This window comes from Numenius arquata, chromosome 22, assembly GCF_964106895.1.
Source record: "Numenius arquata chromosome 22, bNumArq3.hap1.1, whole genome shotgun sequence".
Lineage (NCBI taxonomy): Eukaryota > Metazoa > Chordata > Aves > Charadriiformes > Scolopacidae > Numenius > Numenius arquata.
In genome coordinates this window covers 1,010,625-1,028,971 of record NC_133597.1, presented here as the reverse complement: position 1 = coordinate 1,028,971, position 18,347 = coordinate 1,010,625, and the positions used below count along the sequence as shown (strand labels likewise).

Sequence of the window (18,347 nt, the reverse complement as noted above, 5' to 3'; positions counted from 1 at the left end):
CCGGGCCCCTCTTCTGCTCCTCGCATGACATTTAATCCCATTTTCTGCCCTGGCTGTAGCAGTTGGACTCTTGGCTCCATCACGCCCGACAGCTGACCCTGAAGCTGGATTCACCTGGGGTAGGGTGTGAAACTCTACTATTTAAACTTTAACTCCTCTTAATGAGATTTTTTTTTTTTTTTTGTAAAGCATTTCCAAGTTGTTAATCCTGCTGGAATGACGGGTCTGTCTTTTGCAGCTCCCCGGGATCCGCAGGCCGTTTGTGTGATAGGATGGTGCAGCTAATTACTTTATAGGCAGGTTTTATAGCGTGACCTCGGATCCTGCTGGCTGCGTCTGGGTACGAGGAGAGGAATGTGGCGCGTAACGAAGCTGCAGCCTGTAAGAAACCCGTTTCTGTGGAGCCTGGCCGACGGGAGCCAGTTACTCCCCAGCAGCCTTGTGGTTTCTGCAGAAGGTGCACGTACTGGCCCTGGCCCATTGTAGTTATCTCAGATGTCACTGTTATTTATTCTCCGAGACTCTACCACATTCCACAACCAGGGAAAAGTTCTTGCTTTCCCTGAGGCAGCTCTTGCATTTAAGGAATTTTTTTGGTACGTGCTAGAATAGAAACTCATTTTCATTTTGTACCTGAATCGTGGAAAGTCAGGCTGATGCGACTGAGGCTCGTTTCTGGAGACAGTTCTCCCGCACCGCATAGATCTCTGCGGCTGCTCCGGCTCCGCTCGACTCTTTCCTCTCTTCACCCCCCCAACTCCAGCAAAACTGGAACTGGCAAACGGGGAACTCCCCTTTGATGGGGCTGCGGTTCTCTGGGGCTGGGCTTTCTCCCGGCCGGTGGCAGCGGGGGGGGAAGTCGGAGGCTTTCCGCCTCTCGCTGGAGACGCTGTACGGTGCCTTTCACCCACCACAGCGGCAGAGCTGCTTTTGATTTGAAGTTTTGGATTTGGAAGTGGTTCGCTTCTGCAAACGGATCTGTCGATGTGCTCTGAGCTAGAAGCGAGTGGATGGCGAGCTGCACGCCGCCGGGCTGCGCTTCGGCTTGGAAGCGGTAGGGTTGGGTGACTTTGCTTGGGAAAAGGTTTCTCGAGGTTTTTCACGGCTTCTTCCAAGTTCCACTGGCCTTGGTGGAGACAGAATAGTTTTTGGTAAGGAAAGTAGACATCACTTTTCCTACTCTTAGCTCGTTTTCGAGTGCGAGTAACCCTTGAAAGCGACGTTTCTAAATGAGCCTTTGAAAGAAAACAGGGCATGGTTGACTCGGTGAGGAAGGGGAAGCTGTATTTCTGCTGAACATCACGGTTAGAAATCCCCTTAGGCTTCGCATCCTCCTATGTCCACGAGGCAGACACTCGGGAAAGATCTCTGTGTTGAAGAGATTTCCCTGGAAGATGCCGGCCCGTGCGGTGGCCGCCGGAGCAGCACCCCCTCACCGGCTTGGCCCGGGCACAAACAGCACTCGGCACAGTCGATGCCGGTGTGCACCTCGGCTCCCTGGCCTCCGGGTTCCCGCTGCATGCTCTGAAACGAGGTAAAAAGCAGTATTTAGGCATGTTCTCCTCTTCCTTCCAACGGCTGACACCCTCCTGCATCCCGCTGCTGGGCTGGATGGTGCTGGCATTGAATTGAAGGGAGCCCAAGGTCTATTTTAGCACCATCTTTTGATCTTGGCTGGTTAGGATTTTGATACGTGGTTTTAAATTTACTTGGACACGACTAGAGGATAAGAGATTAACTAGTCTGTCCGCATGGAAATAAATTTGTTGGGATCTGTGGGGCAGGGGGCAGCGGGGGAGGATTGGGAGGGAGGAATAGCACGTTGCCTTGGAGGCTTCTTCCCTGCCCTGGATGATTCTCAGGATGTTCTCTCTCTCCCCAAGGAGAGATAGGGCAGCTGAAATGCAAACTCTCCGGGTTATCTGGTTTCTAGCATCGAGGGCAGCGATGGTTGTTAGTGTTATCAGTCTTGCAGTTGGTAAATACGCTTTTTTTTTTTTTTCCATCTGCATTTAAAGAGAGAAAAAATAATACCCGGCCTTGTGAGACAGCGCCTTTATTTTCTTGCCGGTATAGTTTAAGTGAATAGAAATCTCATTTATCTGCTTCTGGTAATAAATGTCCCTGGAGAGCAAGGTCATCACAAAGGATAGGAATGAATGAAGAAGGGAGATGGGAAATGCGATCTGAAATTCCTGCAGGCTGGCTCCTCTCGCGCCCTGCCTGTGTCAGGGGAGCCGGTATTTGCGTCACTGGGCTTTACGTAAGGATCCGTAACGCCAGAGCTCCCGAGGTGGTGCGGGTCTGGGGGGGCTCCTGTGGAATGAGTTCAGCCTCTGCTCAGCACTGACATACGGCTCTGCAGCCGCACGGAAAGATTCTGTGTTGTGGAACCTTTATGCAGCCCTAGATTCCTTTGCTTTTTCCTTTAACATCACCGTTTTCTCCGGCTTCACAGCTGTCTCGGGTCTGGGATTTCAGCGCATCCTGGGTTAAAAGCGCGACAGAGCAGAAGGCGGCAGTGGACTTGTAAATGAGCTACCCAAGGCCAAGGAGTCAATATTTGGGTAAAATGTTGATACTGAGTGTGAACAAGCACACTGCTGCTCTTTTTCCAGGCTTTCTTGTACCGCTGCCATAAACATCTTGCCCAACACTCGTAAATTGCTTGTTAAAGCAACTTCCTCCCTTTTTTGATCACGCACTTCAGAAACGGAGCTGCATTTTGGAAATGCCTCCACCGATGCGCGTGTCGCCAAACAAGCAGAATTACAAAAGGAAGAGACTCCACGCGGAAGAACGTTGCTGTAGCTAGAGAGTATGGCCTTGGAAATAAAAACAGATGGAACTGTGCGAAGGCAAAAGTTCCTTCAAACCAGACCTGGGATTTGCTCATGGGGTTTTTTTGGTGATTGAGCTACAGCTTTTGCAAGTTGGTTAAAGCTCTGGAAATAGGGAATTTCAGAAAGAGAAGGTGATGCTTGGCCTTAAAGAAGCGGGGTGCTGTGCGTGCTGTGCTGCAGAGGTTTGGTGACGGGGTCCTCGTTCGCCAGCGAGCACCAAGGGAGCTCGGGGCTGCTCTTGCCGTTTCTGCAGCGACTTGTGACGCTCCAGGTTCAGACACTCCAGCAGCGTGTCTTCCTGGCCGTGTCACTTGAGAGCCACCCAGCACGGGCTCCTCGCTAAAATCCCCACTGACTCTACAGCGCAGAGGGGACGAGGGCTTCGGAGCTCAAGGATTAGGCAGCGTGTGAAAAACTGTGAATACACTGGCATTATTTCTGGTAAGGATGGAGCGGGCTCGCTCCGCGATGGGGATCTCGCCCTCAAACTGGGACTCCGGGAGTCCTTATGGTGAGAAAGAATCGCTTCAAAGCTTGCACCTGTACTCTGAATTTTGTTGGGTTTTAGGGATGTGCAGGAATATGAAAAAACTGCTTTTTAAGTGATGTAATGATGAATAAAGAACTTGGATAGAACTAGCCCCTATAGAGGAAGCGACGAATCCGTGATTCTCTGGCTGGCTGTGCCACAGCCGGGTGGGCTTGCCCAAATCCTCTAGAGCATTCCCAGCTCCGGGAGGCGTTTGTCCTGCGGTTTACATCGCTCACACCAAAGTTTTTGGGAGTGATGCTGGGCGTCTGTCCTTTCTAGATCCCCTGGCACATGGGCAAAACAAAAGGTAACTGCTCCTTGTTGCCGGAATACTAGTACTGTGATGTATAAAACATGCGACTGAATTCCCGAAGCCGCTCTTCCTGCTGGTTTCGGAGGGAGAGACGGTGTTTTCCTCTTGGATTCCGGGTGCCGTGGGCTATGGAGGCGCATTGTGCGAGGGACAAACAGGCTGCGCTCTGCCCGGTGGGCTCCGCTCGCACAAGGCAGCGGGACAGACTGAGACCTTTATTTGAATGAGGTGAGGGTGATGGTGATCTGTTCCTGTTCCTTATATAGTACCTTTCTGTGCTGCCATTTTCAGTTAAGAGTTCTTTTAAAAAAAAAAAAAATAGTCTTGTAAGGAAAATGAAATCTTGACTTGGCAGCCCGTCCGTCTAATCTTTGGTAAATGCAGATGTGCATCTTGGAACAATTTACTCCTGGTTGTGTTCAGGGCTACCAGAGCGACTGTTTATTCCCACATATGGAGCCGGGTTTCGGAAGGTAATTTAAACAAATGGAGTGCCACTTCCAATTTTTCAGGCTTCTAGTTTAGGAGCCAAAACTGTTCTCCTGGCTCCAGCTTGCCCACCCTGGCTGCATCGGTTCCCACGTGGCCTGCCAAGTTTGCAGAAGAACTATCTCTGCTCCCCTTCCCCTTCTGGGGAGAGGGGAAAAGCCCTTGGCCGAGAGCGGTTTGAACTTCGTTGGGACACGATGGGAGGGCAGGGGCCCGAGGTGGCCGGTTGGCGAGCGGAGAGGGAGAGCCCCGTCAGAGCTGCCCAGCTTTCTCTGCCTTTCTGAGCTTGCAGAGATCGTGGGAGCTTCCAGCTGCACCTTCCGCTTCTGTCTTCGCGATCACAGTTCGGCTGGGGAAGGGTGTGAGCTGGTGAGGTGCTTCAGGACGGGGGGTTTGGTAACAGAAAATGCCTGAAAATTATCCCTGCGCTCTACGGCCGGCAAGAATTCCTACAAAATACACACACCTCTGTGTCTTGTGGCCGCTTGAACTGGAGAGTTACCTTAATATATAGGGTTTTTTTCTTTTATGTGCATCTCGCTGTGCTGTAGGATCTGGAATAAGGAAAAGAATTCATGGCTGCATCAGTTTCTTGTGAAAGTAAATACTTTCAGTCTCCTGGAAGAAAAATCAAAATGTGTTGTCCGTTTCCCGGTGCGATTACTGCTGACCAGTTTGCTGTCAGAAACGGGAAATACAGTGAAATGGGAAAAACAGCTGTATATTTAGATTGTTAAACTGAAGGCGTGGAAGGGAGCAGTATTTACCGTGCGGTCACCTCCCCAGAGATGCACAGGAGTTTCCTAGATGTTTGCAGTGCTCACCGACCCACCTTTTCTTCTGCCTTGCTGCTCTGCTCGATGACTCCCGAGTTGGAGGTACTCATTCTCTCACCATTCCGCGTTATACATGGGAAAAGCTCAAATACTGAAAATCCAGACGCTGGAAGTCGTGTGTTGCAGACCTGTTTTAAGACCCCCAAACGGATCTGTGGATTGGCTTTATTTGTTTGGTTTTTGTTTTCTTGCAGTTCCTGCACGTATAAAAGGGGCTTTGTCCTCCCTCGGGCCCCGAATTTCTCGTGTACAAGGAGAGGCATTGAGTGAATTCCAGGCTGCGGCTTTGCTTCCACGTGCCCCTGCTGCATTTTACCTGTATTTAGTGCACGTCTCTGACTCAGTGTTTACTCTCCAGTATTTAAACATTCCCTAGAAATTAAATCTTTTAAGAACATTATTCTTCACACCAAGTGCCTGTGGAAGCCCAGTTGTGCGATGCCTACGCTCGTGTATGGGCTGCTGCCGTACTCCCTCGGAGCAGGATTTACGGTGGCAAAGCAAAGCAGCAGCCACAATTAGAATTTCGGCACTACTCGAGTCTGCTTTCAAAATAGCAGCGTCTCCGTGCTCAAAAAATACACTCCGTTGTCCCTGGCTTTACCTTTTAGAGCTGGGGCGCAACAGCGGTCATTTGTCACGCGTGAAACTCCCCCCTAAATCTCTCCGGCCACCCCAGCCCTCGGTGGCTGCCGGGCTCCCGCTTTGCCAGCCCAAGCTGCCAGCTCGTCAGAATAATGACGTGTTTAATTTGCCGAGACGGAGTGGTGGCGATAAGACGGTGACACCAGTTGCTCTTTGTGATTTTTTTATTTTTTTTATTTTTTTTTTTGGCCCTTTGCCACGTACTGTTGCCAGCCTGGGGTTAATTCCCTGTGGGGTATCAGGAAAGCGGCGGGTCGTGCTGGTGTTCGGTGTGAGGCTCTGGGATTGTCCCGTCCTCCCCTGAATTAGCTCCTCCTCGGAGCTGTGTTGCTCTTCAGCTCACAGAAAGGTGAATCACGAGCACGAGATCTGACGTCCCGGTTGCCAGGACGGTTTGGTGCTCTCTTAGGAAGGTGATGATGATGCCCTTGGTTTGCCGGTAAAGCTGGAAATAAAATCTCCCCTCTGTCCCTTATGACACCCCTCTCTGCAGAGGAAGGCTTTACCTCCATCGCTTCTTGAGCTGTGGGAAGATTCCTCAGCTTAACCCACCTCCAGAAGGGGAAAACGTGTGTTTTACGGGCTCTGGCTTGATGCGTGAGTGGTGCAAAGAGGTGCCATGTGTTGTAGGACTGGGGGGTCCTCGAGGATGGGAGATTTGCAGCAGTGCCCTTCGTCCCTGAGGCTCTTCCCAGTCGTCATCTGGCATGGGTGGAAGCACGGCGACCCGCACGGGAGCCGCTTTCCTTCCTTCGGCAGCCTTTTCCTGTTCCACGGCAGGTCTCCGTCCCGGTGGCCTTTGGCTCGGACCACGCTGTACCGTGCTTCCCTCGGAGGCCGTCGCTGTATCGTGTTTTGGCTTTGAAGTAGGTTTTCAACCCCCGAGCGTGTTATCTGTGGGTTTAAGCCCTTTCTACCGATAAGGGAAATCAGATACTGTTGTTGGAAGTGGCTTGGAGGCTTCTCGAGTCTTCAGTTCAGTTCTGCAACGAAGTGAAAGGCGAGTCTTTCCAACCTCCGTCTGGGGAAGGAGCTTCTGTCAAGCTTGCTTTGTTAGGAAATGAATTGAAGTTTGAAGCTAATCTTTGCCGTTTATGGGGGGAGAAGCTTCCTAGAGCCGAGGCAGGTACTGGGTTCTCGCATGGCTGGTGACTCTCAGTGGAAAGAACTGCAAGGGGGGTGTCGTCCTCACCAGGCGATGAGCGTCTCGCGTGTTAAGAGTGAGGAAATTCCTGACTTTAATTAGGTATTCCCCCCCCTCACCCTCTGGTGGAAATACCACTGCAGAACACGGGTTTCTTTTAGGCCGAACTTTACAATCTACCACAAGTTGCCAACCTTGCCTCTTCCTTTGTGCTTTTATAAACTGCTGAAAGCAGGAGGTTGGGGGCGGCCGGTGGTTCTCCCACCCAGCGGGGGGGGCAGGAGGAGGGTCAACAGGTTGGGAACATCAGACGGGTTGAGCTTCAACTTTTACCATTCCTGCTGCGCCCGTCTTTCAGCAGTGTCCCCACGAAGGGGGGGGGTAACGGTGGGGTGAGGTCCCAGCGGGGGGGTCCCCGGGAACGCTGGTTTATGGGCAGCGGGACCCCCTGCTCCCTTCCCCCAGAGACGCTGCCGGGGCCGGATGGGGGTTTTAAGGTCACTAGTTTTAACGTCCCCAGTAAATGTCCTTGGGAGTCAGTGCCAACAATGAGAAATAGAAGGGGCGGGGGCACGGGGGAGGCAGCGTTCCTGAAATTTGTGGTACTAATGCTGGCGTGATCCGGTTTGCCTGTGCCAGACTGGGGCAGGGAAGGGGTTGGCCGGGGTTGGTTTTGACCTGGTTGTCGAGGGTTAACGCGTGGAAGGCTCGCATTCCGAACGGTTTCACTTCTGGCTTCTCTTCCTAGAAATTTCCCTTTCATTTCATAACAGTGTTGGAGCGAGGGGTGGTGATACTCGGGAGCCTCTGCTGGAGCTGGGATGGGCCTTTGATGTAATCGGGGGGATGGAGGCGGCCGCGGTGGTTGTCAGGCCCAGGGGAGCGTGGAACACGTCTTCCTGACAGCAACATTGGCCCTCCCTAAATCAGCTAATTGAGGGATTTTTAATTAACCGAGAGAGTGGAAATACTAAGTATAGGCGATGGTTTTGAGAAGAAAATTGCTTTCTGCTGTATTCTTGCGACTGCGATGAAAATTTAAGTCTAAAAACGCGTCGCGTTGATTTGATCACTTCTAATCTTTTTGGAGCCAAAGGCAGATAGAAGTTCCCAGGTTTTGCAGGCAGGTAGTAAACCTGGTATTGATGGAGAGGTAAGCTGCAGCCTTTCGGGGACCGTTCCCGGCAGGCAGCAGCTGACCTGAGGAGCCAGGAGATTTGCAGCAGAGATGCCGTGGTGGTCCCTGTCCCAGGCTCGCTTTGCACCAGCAGATGTTGGCCATTGCTCGGGTCTCCCCTCGGGAGGTGTGTGGGTCCGGCACCCCCTGGAGATGCTGTCCCTTTCCCGGAGGCGGGCACCTCCTCTGGGCTGGTCTGTGCTCGCTGGCTTGTGCCGCTGGTTGTGTTTTTCACCAAAAAAAAAAAAAAGGAGTGCTCTCAGAATGAAGGTTTATACCGGCAGGAGAAGTTGCCCAAACTAAAGGAGAGGTGGGATGGATCGGCTGCCGCTGAACGCGTCCATCCTGCCGGCCAGTCCCAGCTGGCAGAGCAGTGGATATCCACCATAAATACGTACATATGCCGCTCGCAGCGTTTCAAACACGATCACGCCGAGGAGCCCGGAGCCGACACCTCGATGTACGGGGTGGATGGTGCCTTTCACGCCACGCCGTAAGAGAGTGCCATTTACAAGACATCTTGTGATGGGGCCGCTGCTTATTTGTTCCCATAGAAACTGCCATCTAATCACGGCAAACGTATAAAGGCTGTTGCTGGAAACGCAGCGTCTAAAAATTTCTGAATACATCATCTAGATCTGGCGTTTTGCTTTATCCTTCGCTTCCCTGTCGAAATCGTGGTCCCTTCCCGCCCGGGGTACTCCGGATTCTGTGGCACTTGGGCACCTTTACAGATAACGGCAGAAATAACTGCGATAGTGTCACCTTCTAAGGGTGATGTTAAATGTCCTGGGGGAGGGAGCAGTGTTTGCTCGCGGCAGAAACCGAGCTGGGGAAAGCCCTCGTCCCCTGGAAGTGCCACTGGCCCTGTGAGGGCAGCGAAGGCCGGTGCAAGGTTTTACTCTTCTGCAGTCACCGAGCTGTGGCAACAGCACAGCGTAACTCCTTTCTCTGCGAGCGGGTGCTGTGGTCTTGGCTATTGCTTCTGGTTTGTCTGGAATATCCAAATCAGTATAGAGAAGACCTAACGCTTACAGGCGTAGGAAAATATCTGTGCGAGTTTGCAATTTATAGCCTAGAATACCATATTCCCAAGCGGACTTGACGGCATCTGAAGCGGGAAGGGGATTCCTTCAGATTCCTTCCATCCTACCTGTCGCTTCAGATTTTCTCCGCTGCTGCTGTCATCCCAATGTGCCATTTAACGTCCGTACAGCCTTGTTGTTTTAACCAGGAGCTACTACGCTTCTGAGTCTGACTGCACATAATGTAGCTCCATGTGAAAAGCGCTGTGTGTGCTGGCGTCGCTGCAGAACCTGGCCTCCTCCCTGGAATGTGGGCATAATTCAGTGTAATGGCTCAGCACGGAGCCACCGCCGCTGCGGCTGCGGCCAGGCAGAGGGAGCGGGCGCTGAGGCTGAGTGAAAGGGATTGTTATACGGGATGACAGATTCCTCCCGAGATTGTTTCTGTTTGCAGAAGGGAAGCCAAGACATCAGTGCTTAATATCTTCCAGAAGTCCTCTGCTTTAACCCTTGAGGAGCCTCAGGAAGGGAGTCGGCAGCCGGCGCGAAGGCTCCCCGTGGCTCCGCTGCGTGTCCTGGTACGGCACCGGGTATTTTTCCTGATGACAATTAGGGCAGTGGGGTTTCTCGTGTTGTGTGCGAGTCTGGGGAGCCAAAGCAGAGATGCTCTTGCTGTGAGCACATTGCTTTGGTCGTTTAAAAAATAGCCGGCTACTCTTTCCTTGCTGAGAGCGCCGTGTCTGTGCAGCAGTGGCTGCTCAGTGCCCGTCTCCGACGGGAGAGATGTCAGGTATTCCCTCTTCTCACCGGAGACCTCGCCGTCCCAGTGCTGATCTTTGCAGAGGAAGTATTGCTTAGAAACATCCAACCCCCAAAGTACAGTACGTTTCGTAACACTTCATGCGCACCATCTACCGCCTTTCCTCACTTCCCAGCTTTTGTTTTTAAATAATCCGATCGCTTCCATCCAAACCCGAGTGTAATTTTGAGCCGTGGACCTGAAACGCGCTATTTTTCATTGTCGCTTGAGTTTTTAGGTCATGACCGAATCGGAGCAAAGCGACAATCCAGGGACACTTTCAGTCACGCTTAAACCCCGCTTGCTCTAATATCCTAGCAGTTTTGTGAGGACTTCCTGGGGGTGTTTGAGGGGCTTTTCCCTGTGACCCCGGGAGGTGGGCTGCAGGCTTTGGCGGCAGGCGGACCCGTGGCCCTGCGGCTCTCGCTGCGGAGCCTGCCGTGACGGATTTCTTCCTGCCTGCGACTGCGTTTCCAAAACTCTGCTGCTAAGCAACTCCCTCCCGGAGCCTGGTGCTGCTCCAGCGAGTACGCTCTCCCCGGCGCTGCGGGCAGGAGCGTTACCCACGTGAGGAACTACCGATCGTCTCGCAGGCAGCGCTTGACGAGGGTGGGTTAATTGGTGCGCACGCCGCTGCTGCAGTTAGCGCTTCCTTCTGGGCAAAGCAGCAGTAAATCAGTTGCAGTTTAAGAGTCTGCAGTTGGGCTTTTGGGAGACGCTCTCACTTCGCCGCGGTACGTGTTAATGAAACTTCACCCATTGGACACCGATGGGCTCCTTGGTTTTAGCAATGCTGGCGCTTGGACAGCACTTTAAATGGCCGTCTCGAGATGTTTAGAGTCAAAGGTCTGGATGGTGGTCAGTTGGGATGTGCAGCTGGCGTCTCCTGCCACAGTATCGGCAAAAGGCTGGGGAAGGTGTTGGTAAACTCAGTCTTCTCTGGGTGGGATGCTCAGGCTGCAGTGCAACCCCGAAGCTGAAGGTCTGGCTGGGCCGTGGAAGGCGAGCACCTCTGGAAGCGTCCAGAAGAAAAAGCTGGTGGCTTTAGTTGTAGATGATCCAACACGTGTCTCCGTATGGATTTTATTTCCTTATTCCTTCACTGGGCTTTTCAGAGACACGTGAGGTAGGGACGAGTGAAACGTCCCCATGTTTGGGGGGGACGTTGCATGGACAATGCTGCATGTACCAGCGTTGAGTGGAAGTGTGGAAGTCGTGTCTTCAGCCCGGTGCCAGTCCGCGTCCCTCTGGGTGTCATTCCTGCAGCTGAGGGAGACCCCCAGCAGGCTTTTCTCAGAACTGGTCTCATTTTCCTGCCCTGGTTCTGGCCTCCTGCGTTAACGTGTGCTGTCACTGGGAGCGTCTGTCACCTGCGTCAGGCTGATGCCGTGGATGAATTCACCGTAGTCTCCTCCCCTCTGCTGTCTGTGAACAAAAGAACGGTGACAAACCCGCCTCGGGGCTGCCCTCAGGGGTTGACAGGGTGGGTTTGGTCTCACCTGGTGGCACTTGGGCATTTTGTGGTGGTCCGGGGGACCCTGCCGTGCTCTGAGCTGTAACGAGCTGTTAGGAGATGTGAAGTACAGGGAGAGGATCTAACGTACATTTGAGTTTGCTAAAAACTTTGCGTTAAATACAAATGACAATGTGAAACTCTTGGGCAGAGTCATGAATGCAGATTTTGGGAGAAACCTGGAACAACGGCGGCAGCGCTGGATGATGATGATGATGATGTCCTTTAACCAGATCTGGTTAAAGTCCCCTCTGTGAGCGTGTGCCGGGGCATGGGATTGAGCTCCGCCAGTGAAGGGCCTTGTGACTTTCTTCTCGGCGATGGCTTTTCCTCCTCCTCTTGCCGGCTCCGTCTCCAAGCAACCCGGCCTCCCGCAGGATCCTGCCCGCTGACGTCCCAGTGCCTGTCCCCTCCTCTCCCTCTCTCCCCTCGGATGTCGGCTCTCTCCGTGGCTGTCGGGGTGCGGGGACGAGCACGCGCCTGCTGCTTTGTGCCTCCCCTCCTACGTGCAGCGCGACGTGCACCGCTCTGCGTGCGTGGGAAACGCGGCAGATAAAGGCAAGAACACCCTGCGCTGTCATCTCCTCTTCCCAGACCTTTCCTCCCTTCCCCTCGATTTAAAGAGAGGTCGGTGCCACGTCCCGATGGCCAACGTCGCGCAGACGTGGCCCGACCTTGCTGCTTGTGTGCTTTTGGACAAAAGTTCAGCTGCCTAATTACTTTATGGGTGGAGGGGGATTAAGAAAACAGTTTGAACGCGGTGCCCCGAGACGGAGGATAACCTGTGTTGGAAGGGGACCAAGGTGGGCCAGCGTCCTCCCAGATTTTCATTCACTTCTTGGCTTCTCTCCTGCTGCCGGGAGCCGAGCTGTAGCAGACACAGAATCACAGGATGGTTTGGGTTGGAAGGGACCTTAAAGATCGTCTCGTTCCAACCCCCTGCCCTGGACAGGGACACCTCCCACCAGACCAGGGTGCTCAGGGCGACGGGATCTGAGCTTTTTCTAGAGACCGGGCCATGCTTACGTGACCGGGATCTGTCTCTTCACACCGCATTTGACTATTAACCGGTTTACATCCATTTAAATGTGCCTCCGTGAGGTTCCGCGCTAGTCTAAGCTCATTCAAAAACCGGTTTTAATTAGCAAGTGCAGTCTTTGTGTAGTAAGTGCCAAGATTGCCTTTAATTTGCATGGAAGCCATGGAGGTAGCGCCGCAGACTGTCAGCACATCGTAGGGCTGAACCACGGTGGCGTTCACTGCTGAATTTCCCTTCCTTTCTCTCTAGAAGCCCGCGCGGTACTGGTGTTGCCTCCGTAGACCCCCGGATAATTAACGTAGGGCCGCTGCTAAGGTGACAGGCAAAAGCTGCTCTCCCATTAAAGGTCTGTGTGATGTGTTTTCCACCTGCAGCTCCGGTCAGATGGCACCAGATAGTGGCCTCGTTTGCAGCTTGGGGTTTGTGAATTGGTTAAAGTGTGCCCTGGTTGGGGAGATGGCAGTCTCTGCCGTAGACAGACTCTCGTGAGAAGAGCAAAGATCCCCAGGTGGGAACAAGAGGTAGAGAAGTCAAGGGAGAGCTGGTGCTGGAGGGGCGAGAGGGGCCTTCACTTGGCTTCTACCTGAGCTTTTTTTCCTTTGGCTTAAGGTAACGTTTAGTGCCGGTGCTTAGATATTCTACGTTTATAGTCAAGGTCTGAAGGAGTTCAATTAAGTCCTGTAGCCGGTTTTCCATGCTGGCTCCACATGGCTGTGTTTAAGAGCGGAGGAACCATCAGGGTAGGGGGTGTTTGTGGGTGAGGTTTGTTGTTTTTCCTCCACTAGGAGAAATAAACAATTTTCCGTACCACCTCTAATTGGTGGTTCCGACTCCCGTGGAGTTCTTCAACTTGCATCTGTTAAGCGTTATAGTAATTTTATAAGGCTTCTGAACTAAAAACAAATTACTGGCACAAATGGCAGCTGAAGCCGTGGAGCCGGAGGGGTTTCCCCTCTTGTAACAGAGTGCTAAATAAAAAAATGAAGAGGTCAGTAGTAACACAAACGCGGTAGGATGTCAACCTGGTGGGGTTTGGAAGAGACAGGAGTTGTGCGAATATAGAATATCTGCTTTCGTTAGAATTGGTGAGGTGTAAATAAGAGTGGCTCTGCCCTCGGTTCCATCCGGCATCTCCTGCTGTGGCTGAGGGGGAGACGGTCCAGACGGAGATTCTTCATGGGCTGAAATGGTTTGTTCATCTGTTTGGTGTCCCCACTCCCATCTCCCCTGCCTTTCTCTGCAGCCTTAGTGCCCTCAGTGGCGCTCAGCCTGTGATGTAGCTTATATTAGTGTAGAATTGGAGATTGTGGGTTACCTCCACTCTGTTCTTCCCTGCTGTGACCCCAGGTGATGAAGCAATTAGGAAAAGCTCTCCAGCACCTCAGGGTGATGCGGGGCAGCTGTGACGAGCAGAGGAGAGCACAGGTCCTGGAAGCCAGGTTTAGCACCGCGCTCAAGCTTCATCATTGCTCGCAGAACATCATTTCTCACGGGCTGGGGCTGAATGCGTGAGAGGAGACCTGTCAGCCCTGGCATCCGCCGGCAGAGGAAAAAGAAGTCGATCTGGGGCTCGTTGCACTGAGATGATGAGATTTTCTTAGCCGCTCTGCGGGGCTGGAGATGTGAATGTGGGGTCTGTGCTTCTGTTGCTGAAATCCCAGCTCCGTTCCCCCGGGGAGGAGGGAAGGTCGCAGCAGAGTACGGCGTTCACACAAGCAGTGCATTAACGTTGCAGCAGGCCAAGAGGATTTGGATGTATTGGCTTTTCTCAGAACACCATCAGCGTTTTCTTCACCTTCTGTGAGACACAAGTCCCTGCATTGATTCTGAAGAGGGATGTGGACGAGGTGATAACTTCCTTCCTGAGCAAATGCAGCCTTGCTCGGCGCATCTTGGTCCACGGTTTCCTGCGTTCAGCTGCTGCCAATATTTGCATTTGTGCCACCTCCAAAAGCCATTTTGCTGCAGAGTGGCCTAGTTTTATCTGTGGTGGCATCACTTTTAGTTTGGTGGATGCTGCTAGTTAGTTTGTTCTGAGGAGATGCCTCTGTCTTACCCATGAGCTTGTCAAGAGAAGTCCCTCTGGCTCGGTAACGAGCCATTGTCTGGGTACCCAGAATCTCAGTTAGAGCCCATCTCTTTTGTGGACCATTTTCTTAGGACTAAAAAATGGTACAAATTGCCTATTTGATTCTGGAGTGATGGCTTTTAGTGGCCCTCAGCACACAGGCAGACTTGTGATGACAGCTTGCCTGAAAAACATGTGCCTCTGCCACCCGACTGCCCGTACGGGAACGCGGCGTCGCTGCCGAGTGACATCTATCACACCCGGCTCCCCAAACGGGACGTGACCCGCCGTCGCCTGGAGTTCAGGCTCTGTTTTCCTCACAGCCCGGTGTCCATATGCCAGTTAAGCGCCTCTAGATGTAGCTCATCTGCATTTCGCCTTCTGTACGTGCTGGCTGATCTGCTCGGCAGAGCTCTTCCGAATAGGCAGCTCCGGTGTGGGGAGAAGGGGAGCGGGGGAGGCTGGTCTGGGGCTGGGGGCACACGAGGACACCCGAGCTCGTGTGGGTCAGCCCGAGAGAGGGGACACTCGAGCTCCAGCCCCTCGGTGGGTACTTGGCAGTAGCTCGGTGCCCGCCGTCCCACCCGCAGCAGAGAGGAGACGTGGAGGATGCTGCCTTTACCTTGGAAATCTGGTCGTGCCCCAGTGGTTTCCTGAGGTGTGCTGTGTGTCACCGTGTCACCCCTGTGCCTCTGCTGCCACGTTCTGCCCTTTGCAGCCGCTGCTCAGGTCAGCTTTATTTTTGATTCTTTTTTCTTATTTTTTTTCCCCCCTCTGTCTTAAGACCAGTCTCTGCTACTGGAGCTCTCCTGAAGGTCCGCTAAGTGCTTACGGGAGTGATTTTCACCCCTCCAGCAGCCGCTGAATCCAACCAGGCCATGTTCCCAAGCTCCCCGCGTGTTTCTGGAGGCAGGAGCAGCTGGAAGGAGAAGTTCTTCTCTGTCCCTCCCTCTGACAGCTCCTATTGTCAGCCCGGCAGGACTATAGGTCCAGTGGGTGGGAAGGAGAGGGCTTCTTAGCTGGTCTGACTTGCAAACGCAGAATCATAGAATCATAGAATGGTTAGAGTTGGAAGGGACCTTAAAGATCATCGAGTTCCAACCCCCTGCCATGGGCAGGGACACCTCCACTAGAGCAGGTTGCTCAAAGCCCCATCCAGCCTGGCCTTGAACACTTCCAGGGATGGGGCAGCCACAGCTTCCCTGGGCAACCTGTTCCAGTGCTTCACCACCCTCACAGTAATGAACTTCCTGCTAATATCTAATCTAGATCTCCCCTCTTCCAATTTAAAACCATTACCCCTTGTCCTGTCACTCCATCTCCTGACAAAGAGTCCCTCTCCGGCTCTCCTGGAGGCTCCCTTCAGATATTGGAAGGTCTCCCCGGAGCCTTCTCTTCTCCAGGCTGAACAACCCCAGTTTTCTCAGCCTGTCTTCATAGGGGAGGTGCTCCATCCCTCTGATCATCTTTGTGGCTCTCCGCTGGACCCGTTCCAACAGGTCCATGTCCTTCCGGTGTTGAGGACTCCAGAGCTGGACACAGTATTCCAGGTGAGGTCTCACGAGCGCAGAGTGGAGGGGTAGAATCGCCTCCCGTGACCTGCTGGCCACACATCTCTTGATGCAGCCCAGGATGGGGTTGGCTTTCTGGGCTGCCAGTGCGCACTGCCGGCTCATGTTGAGCTTCTCATCCACCAACATCCCCAAGTCCTTCTCCTCAGGGCTGCTCTCCAGCCATTCTCCCCCCAGACCTGTATTTGTGCCTGGGATTGCCACGTCCATGGTGCAGGACCCTGCAGTTGACCTGGTTGAACTTCATGTGGTTTGCACGGGCCCACATCTCAAGCCTGTCCAGGTCCCTCTGGATGGCATCCCTTCCCTCCAGCGTGTCGACCGCGCCACCAAGCTTGGTGTCGTCTTGCTGACGGAACCTTGCAGAAAGAACTGAGGTGCCTGCCTTGGATTTTGATGGGTCTTCTCCAGGGTTATTCATTTATTAGTGCCAAGAGCCACACCGGTGGGGGCTTTTCACTGAGCTGTGCTCTGCCACGTGCCCTCGTGGGAGGCACCACGGGGACCACGTTGCCTGGACATGGTGCTCTGCAGCACAATTACATCCAGAGAACCTTTATTGAGGGGTTTCCAGGAGGGATTTCGTGCAAGAGGACTCCTCGGAACAATTCTAGGAAATGTGTTTCTCCTAAATAAACATGTTGATTTTTTGCAATGCAGTCAATTTGTCGGTGCCATCTGTTGGCTCTTGTTACATTGAGGAGATCAATTGCTGACTTATGGGAACGTTTACTGACATAATTATGCTTTTATAACTATTACTGATTAGACCGGTCACGTGGTCACATTCCCAAAGAAGTGGGTTTTTTCCTGATTTTAACTTAAGCTGTATAGAAACAACGGAACTGAAATGGAAAAGGTGGTTTCTTTATGGAATGATCATCCATGCAGGAAATTTTAATTATCGTTTAATTATAGTTGTAATTAGATCTGAGCAAATGTGTGGCACGGAGTAATAGATGTTAGCCCGGGACAGGGTCTTTCGCTTGTTCCTTTGTTCCCTGCACAGAAGAAAAAGGAAACTGTTTGCTGTTTCATGGCTCCTTTCCACTGAAAACAGACTGTTTGCTCCTGCCTTTTTCCCCTCCCTCGTGTACTTTCCAAGAAGCCGGAGCAGTTCAGAGCACGGTGACTGTCCTCTCGCTGTCCCCATGCCACCCCGTCCTCCTCCTGCCCGCCCGCCTGGGCACCCAGCGATTTATTTCCCTTCTTGTTGGCCGGGCAGGATTGATTCGAGGAAGCCTGTATGGGTATTAGCCACACTTAGCTGATAAACAGGATGTCTCTATAAATTTTAATTCCCGCGAGTAGGAATTCTCTCCTGCACCAAGACCTGTGCCTTGTTCGGGAGACTCTCACCCTCGGCATGATCCTCTAGCTTTGGTGGTGACTGGGTTTGTAAATCTGATCTCTGAGTGCAAAATAGGAACTTGGAATTTAGTTTATACTTTAAGAACTTCAGGAGAAGCCTGTGGTTTCGGTAGCTGGGAAATGCAGAGGCTCCATGTGCCGGGATGCAGAAAATGGTGGGTGCTTGGGGCAGCCCGGGCTCCATAGGGACACCTGGGGGTTCCCATCCCTGCGCATTTTGGGGTGCAGTGAAAGTCGCTCGCTGCTTTGCTCTGCAACGTCATTTCTGTCCCTCCGGAGTTCCCGCGTGGTGTCGGTGGTAACTGCTTGTCCCCTTTTGGCCTTCCAGAGTTTCAGGACCTCTCCTTGAGTTCCTCAGCTTTTGCTTTCCCGCTAATCTGGGGTTGAAATTCCCCCTGCTGCTTCCACGGTGTTTGCCCAGCATCACCACAGAGCAGGCACAGCTTTAGAATCAAACCGTGCAGAGCAGTGTCCAGAGGAAGGAAAATCTGGACATCCAATGGACAAGTCTTCTGCTCCGAAGAGCAGGAGCTCCACTGGCATCAGCTTGAACCTCACCTTCTCTCTACCAACCCCTCCTTTTAGCAGCTTAACATCTCTGCCAAATAACAATTGCATCCTCAGATGACTAGTGTGAGTTTTACACCGATCCCAGAAGGAGAAATAAAAAAAAAAAAATGTTTAGCAATGGAGGGAACATTTTGCTAATTGGTAGCAGCGTGTGTGCTCCAGCCTTGGCGTATCTCCTACTGCCTGGAAGCTTCATTAACTTCTGATAAAAGAATAGTTAATTTTTCAGTCTCCTTTTTTATAGTATTTCATTGTTTCAGAAATTAGATCCTGGTTTTCTTCCACTTCTAGTTGTAGCCGAACTTGTGCTTTATTCAATGACGTTTAATCTTGCTCCTTCCTCTCTATTTTATGTGGAATTTCTAAGCAGGAGGGAATGTGCTTGATTTGGGGTTTGGGTTTTTTAGTGTTT

General features: G+C 52.4%; 1 protein-coding gene across 3 annotated transcripts in view; it reads left to right on the top strand.

The window, feature by feature from the left end:
* SIK3 (SIK family kinase 3) overlaps window positions 1–18,347 on the top strand; it is an 81,035-nt gene that overhangs the window by 23,299 nt on the left and 39,389 nt on the right. The window lies entirely within an intron of this gene.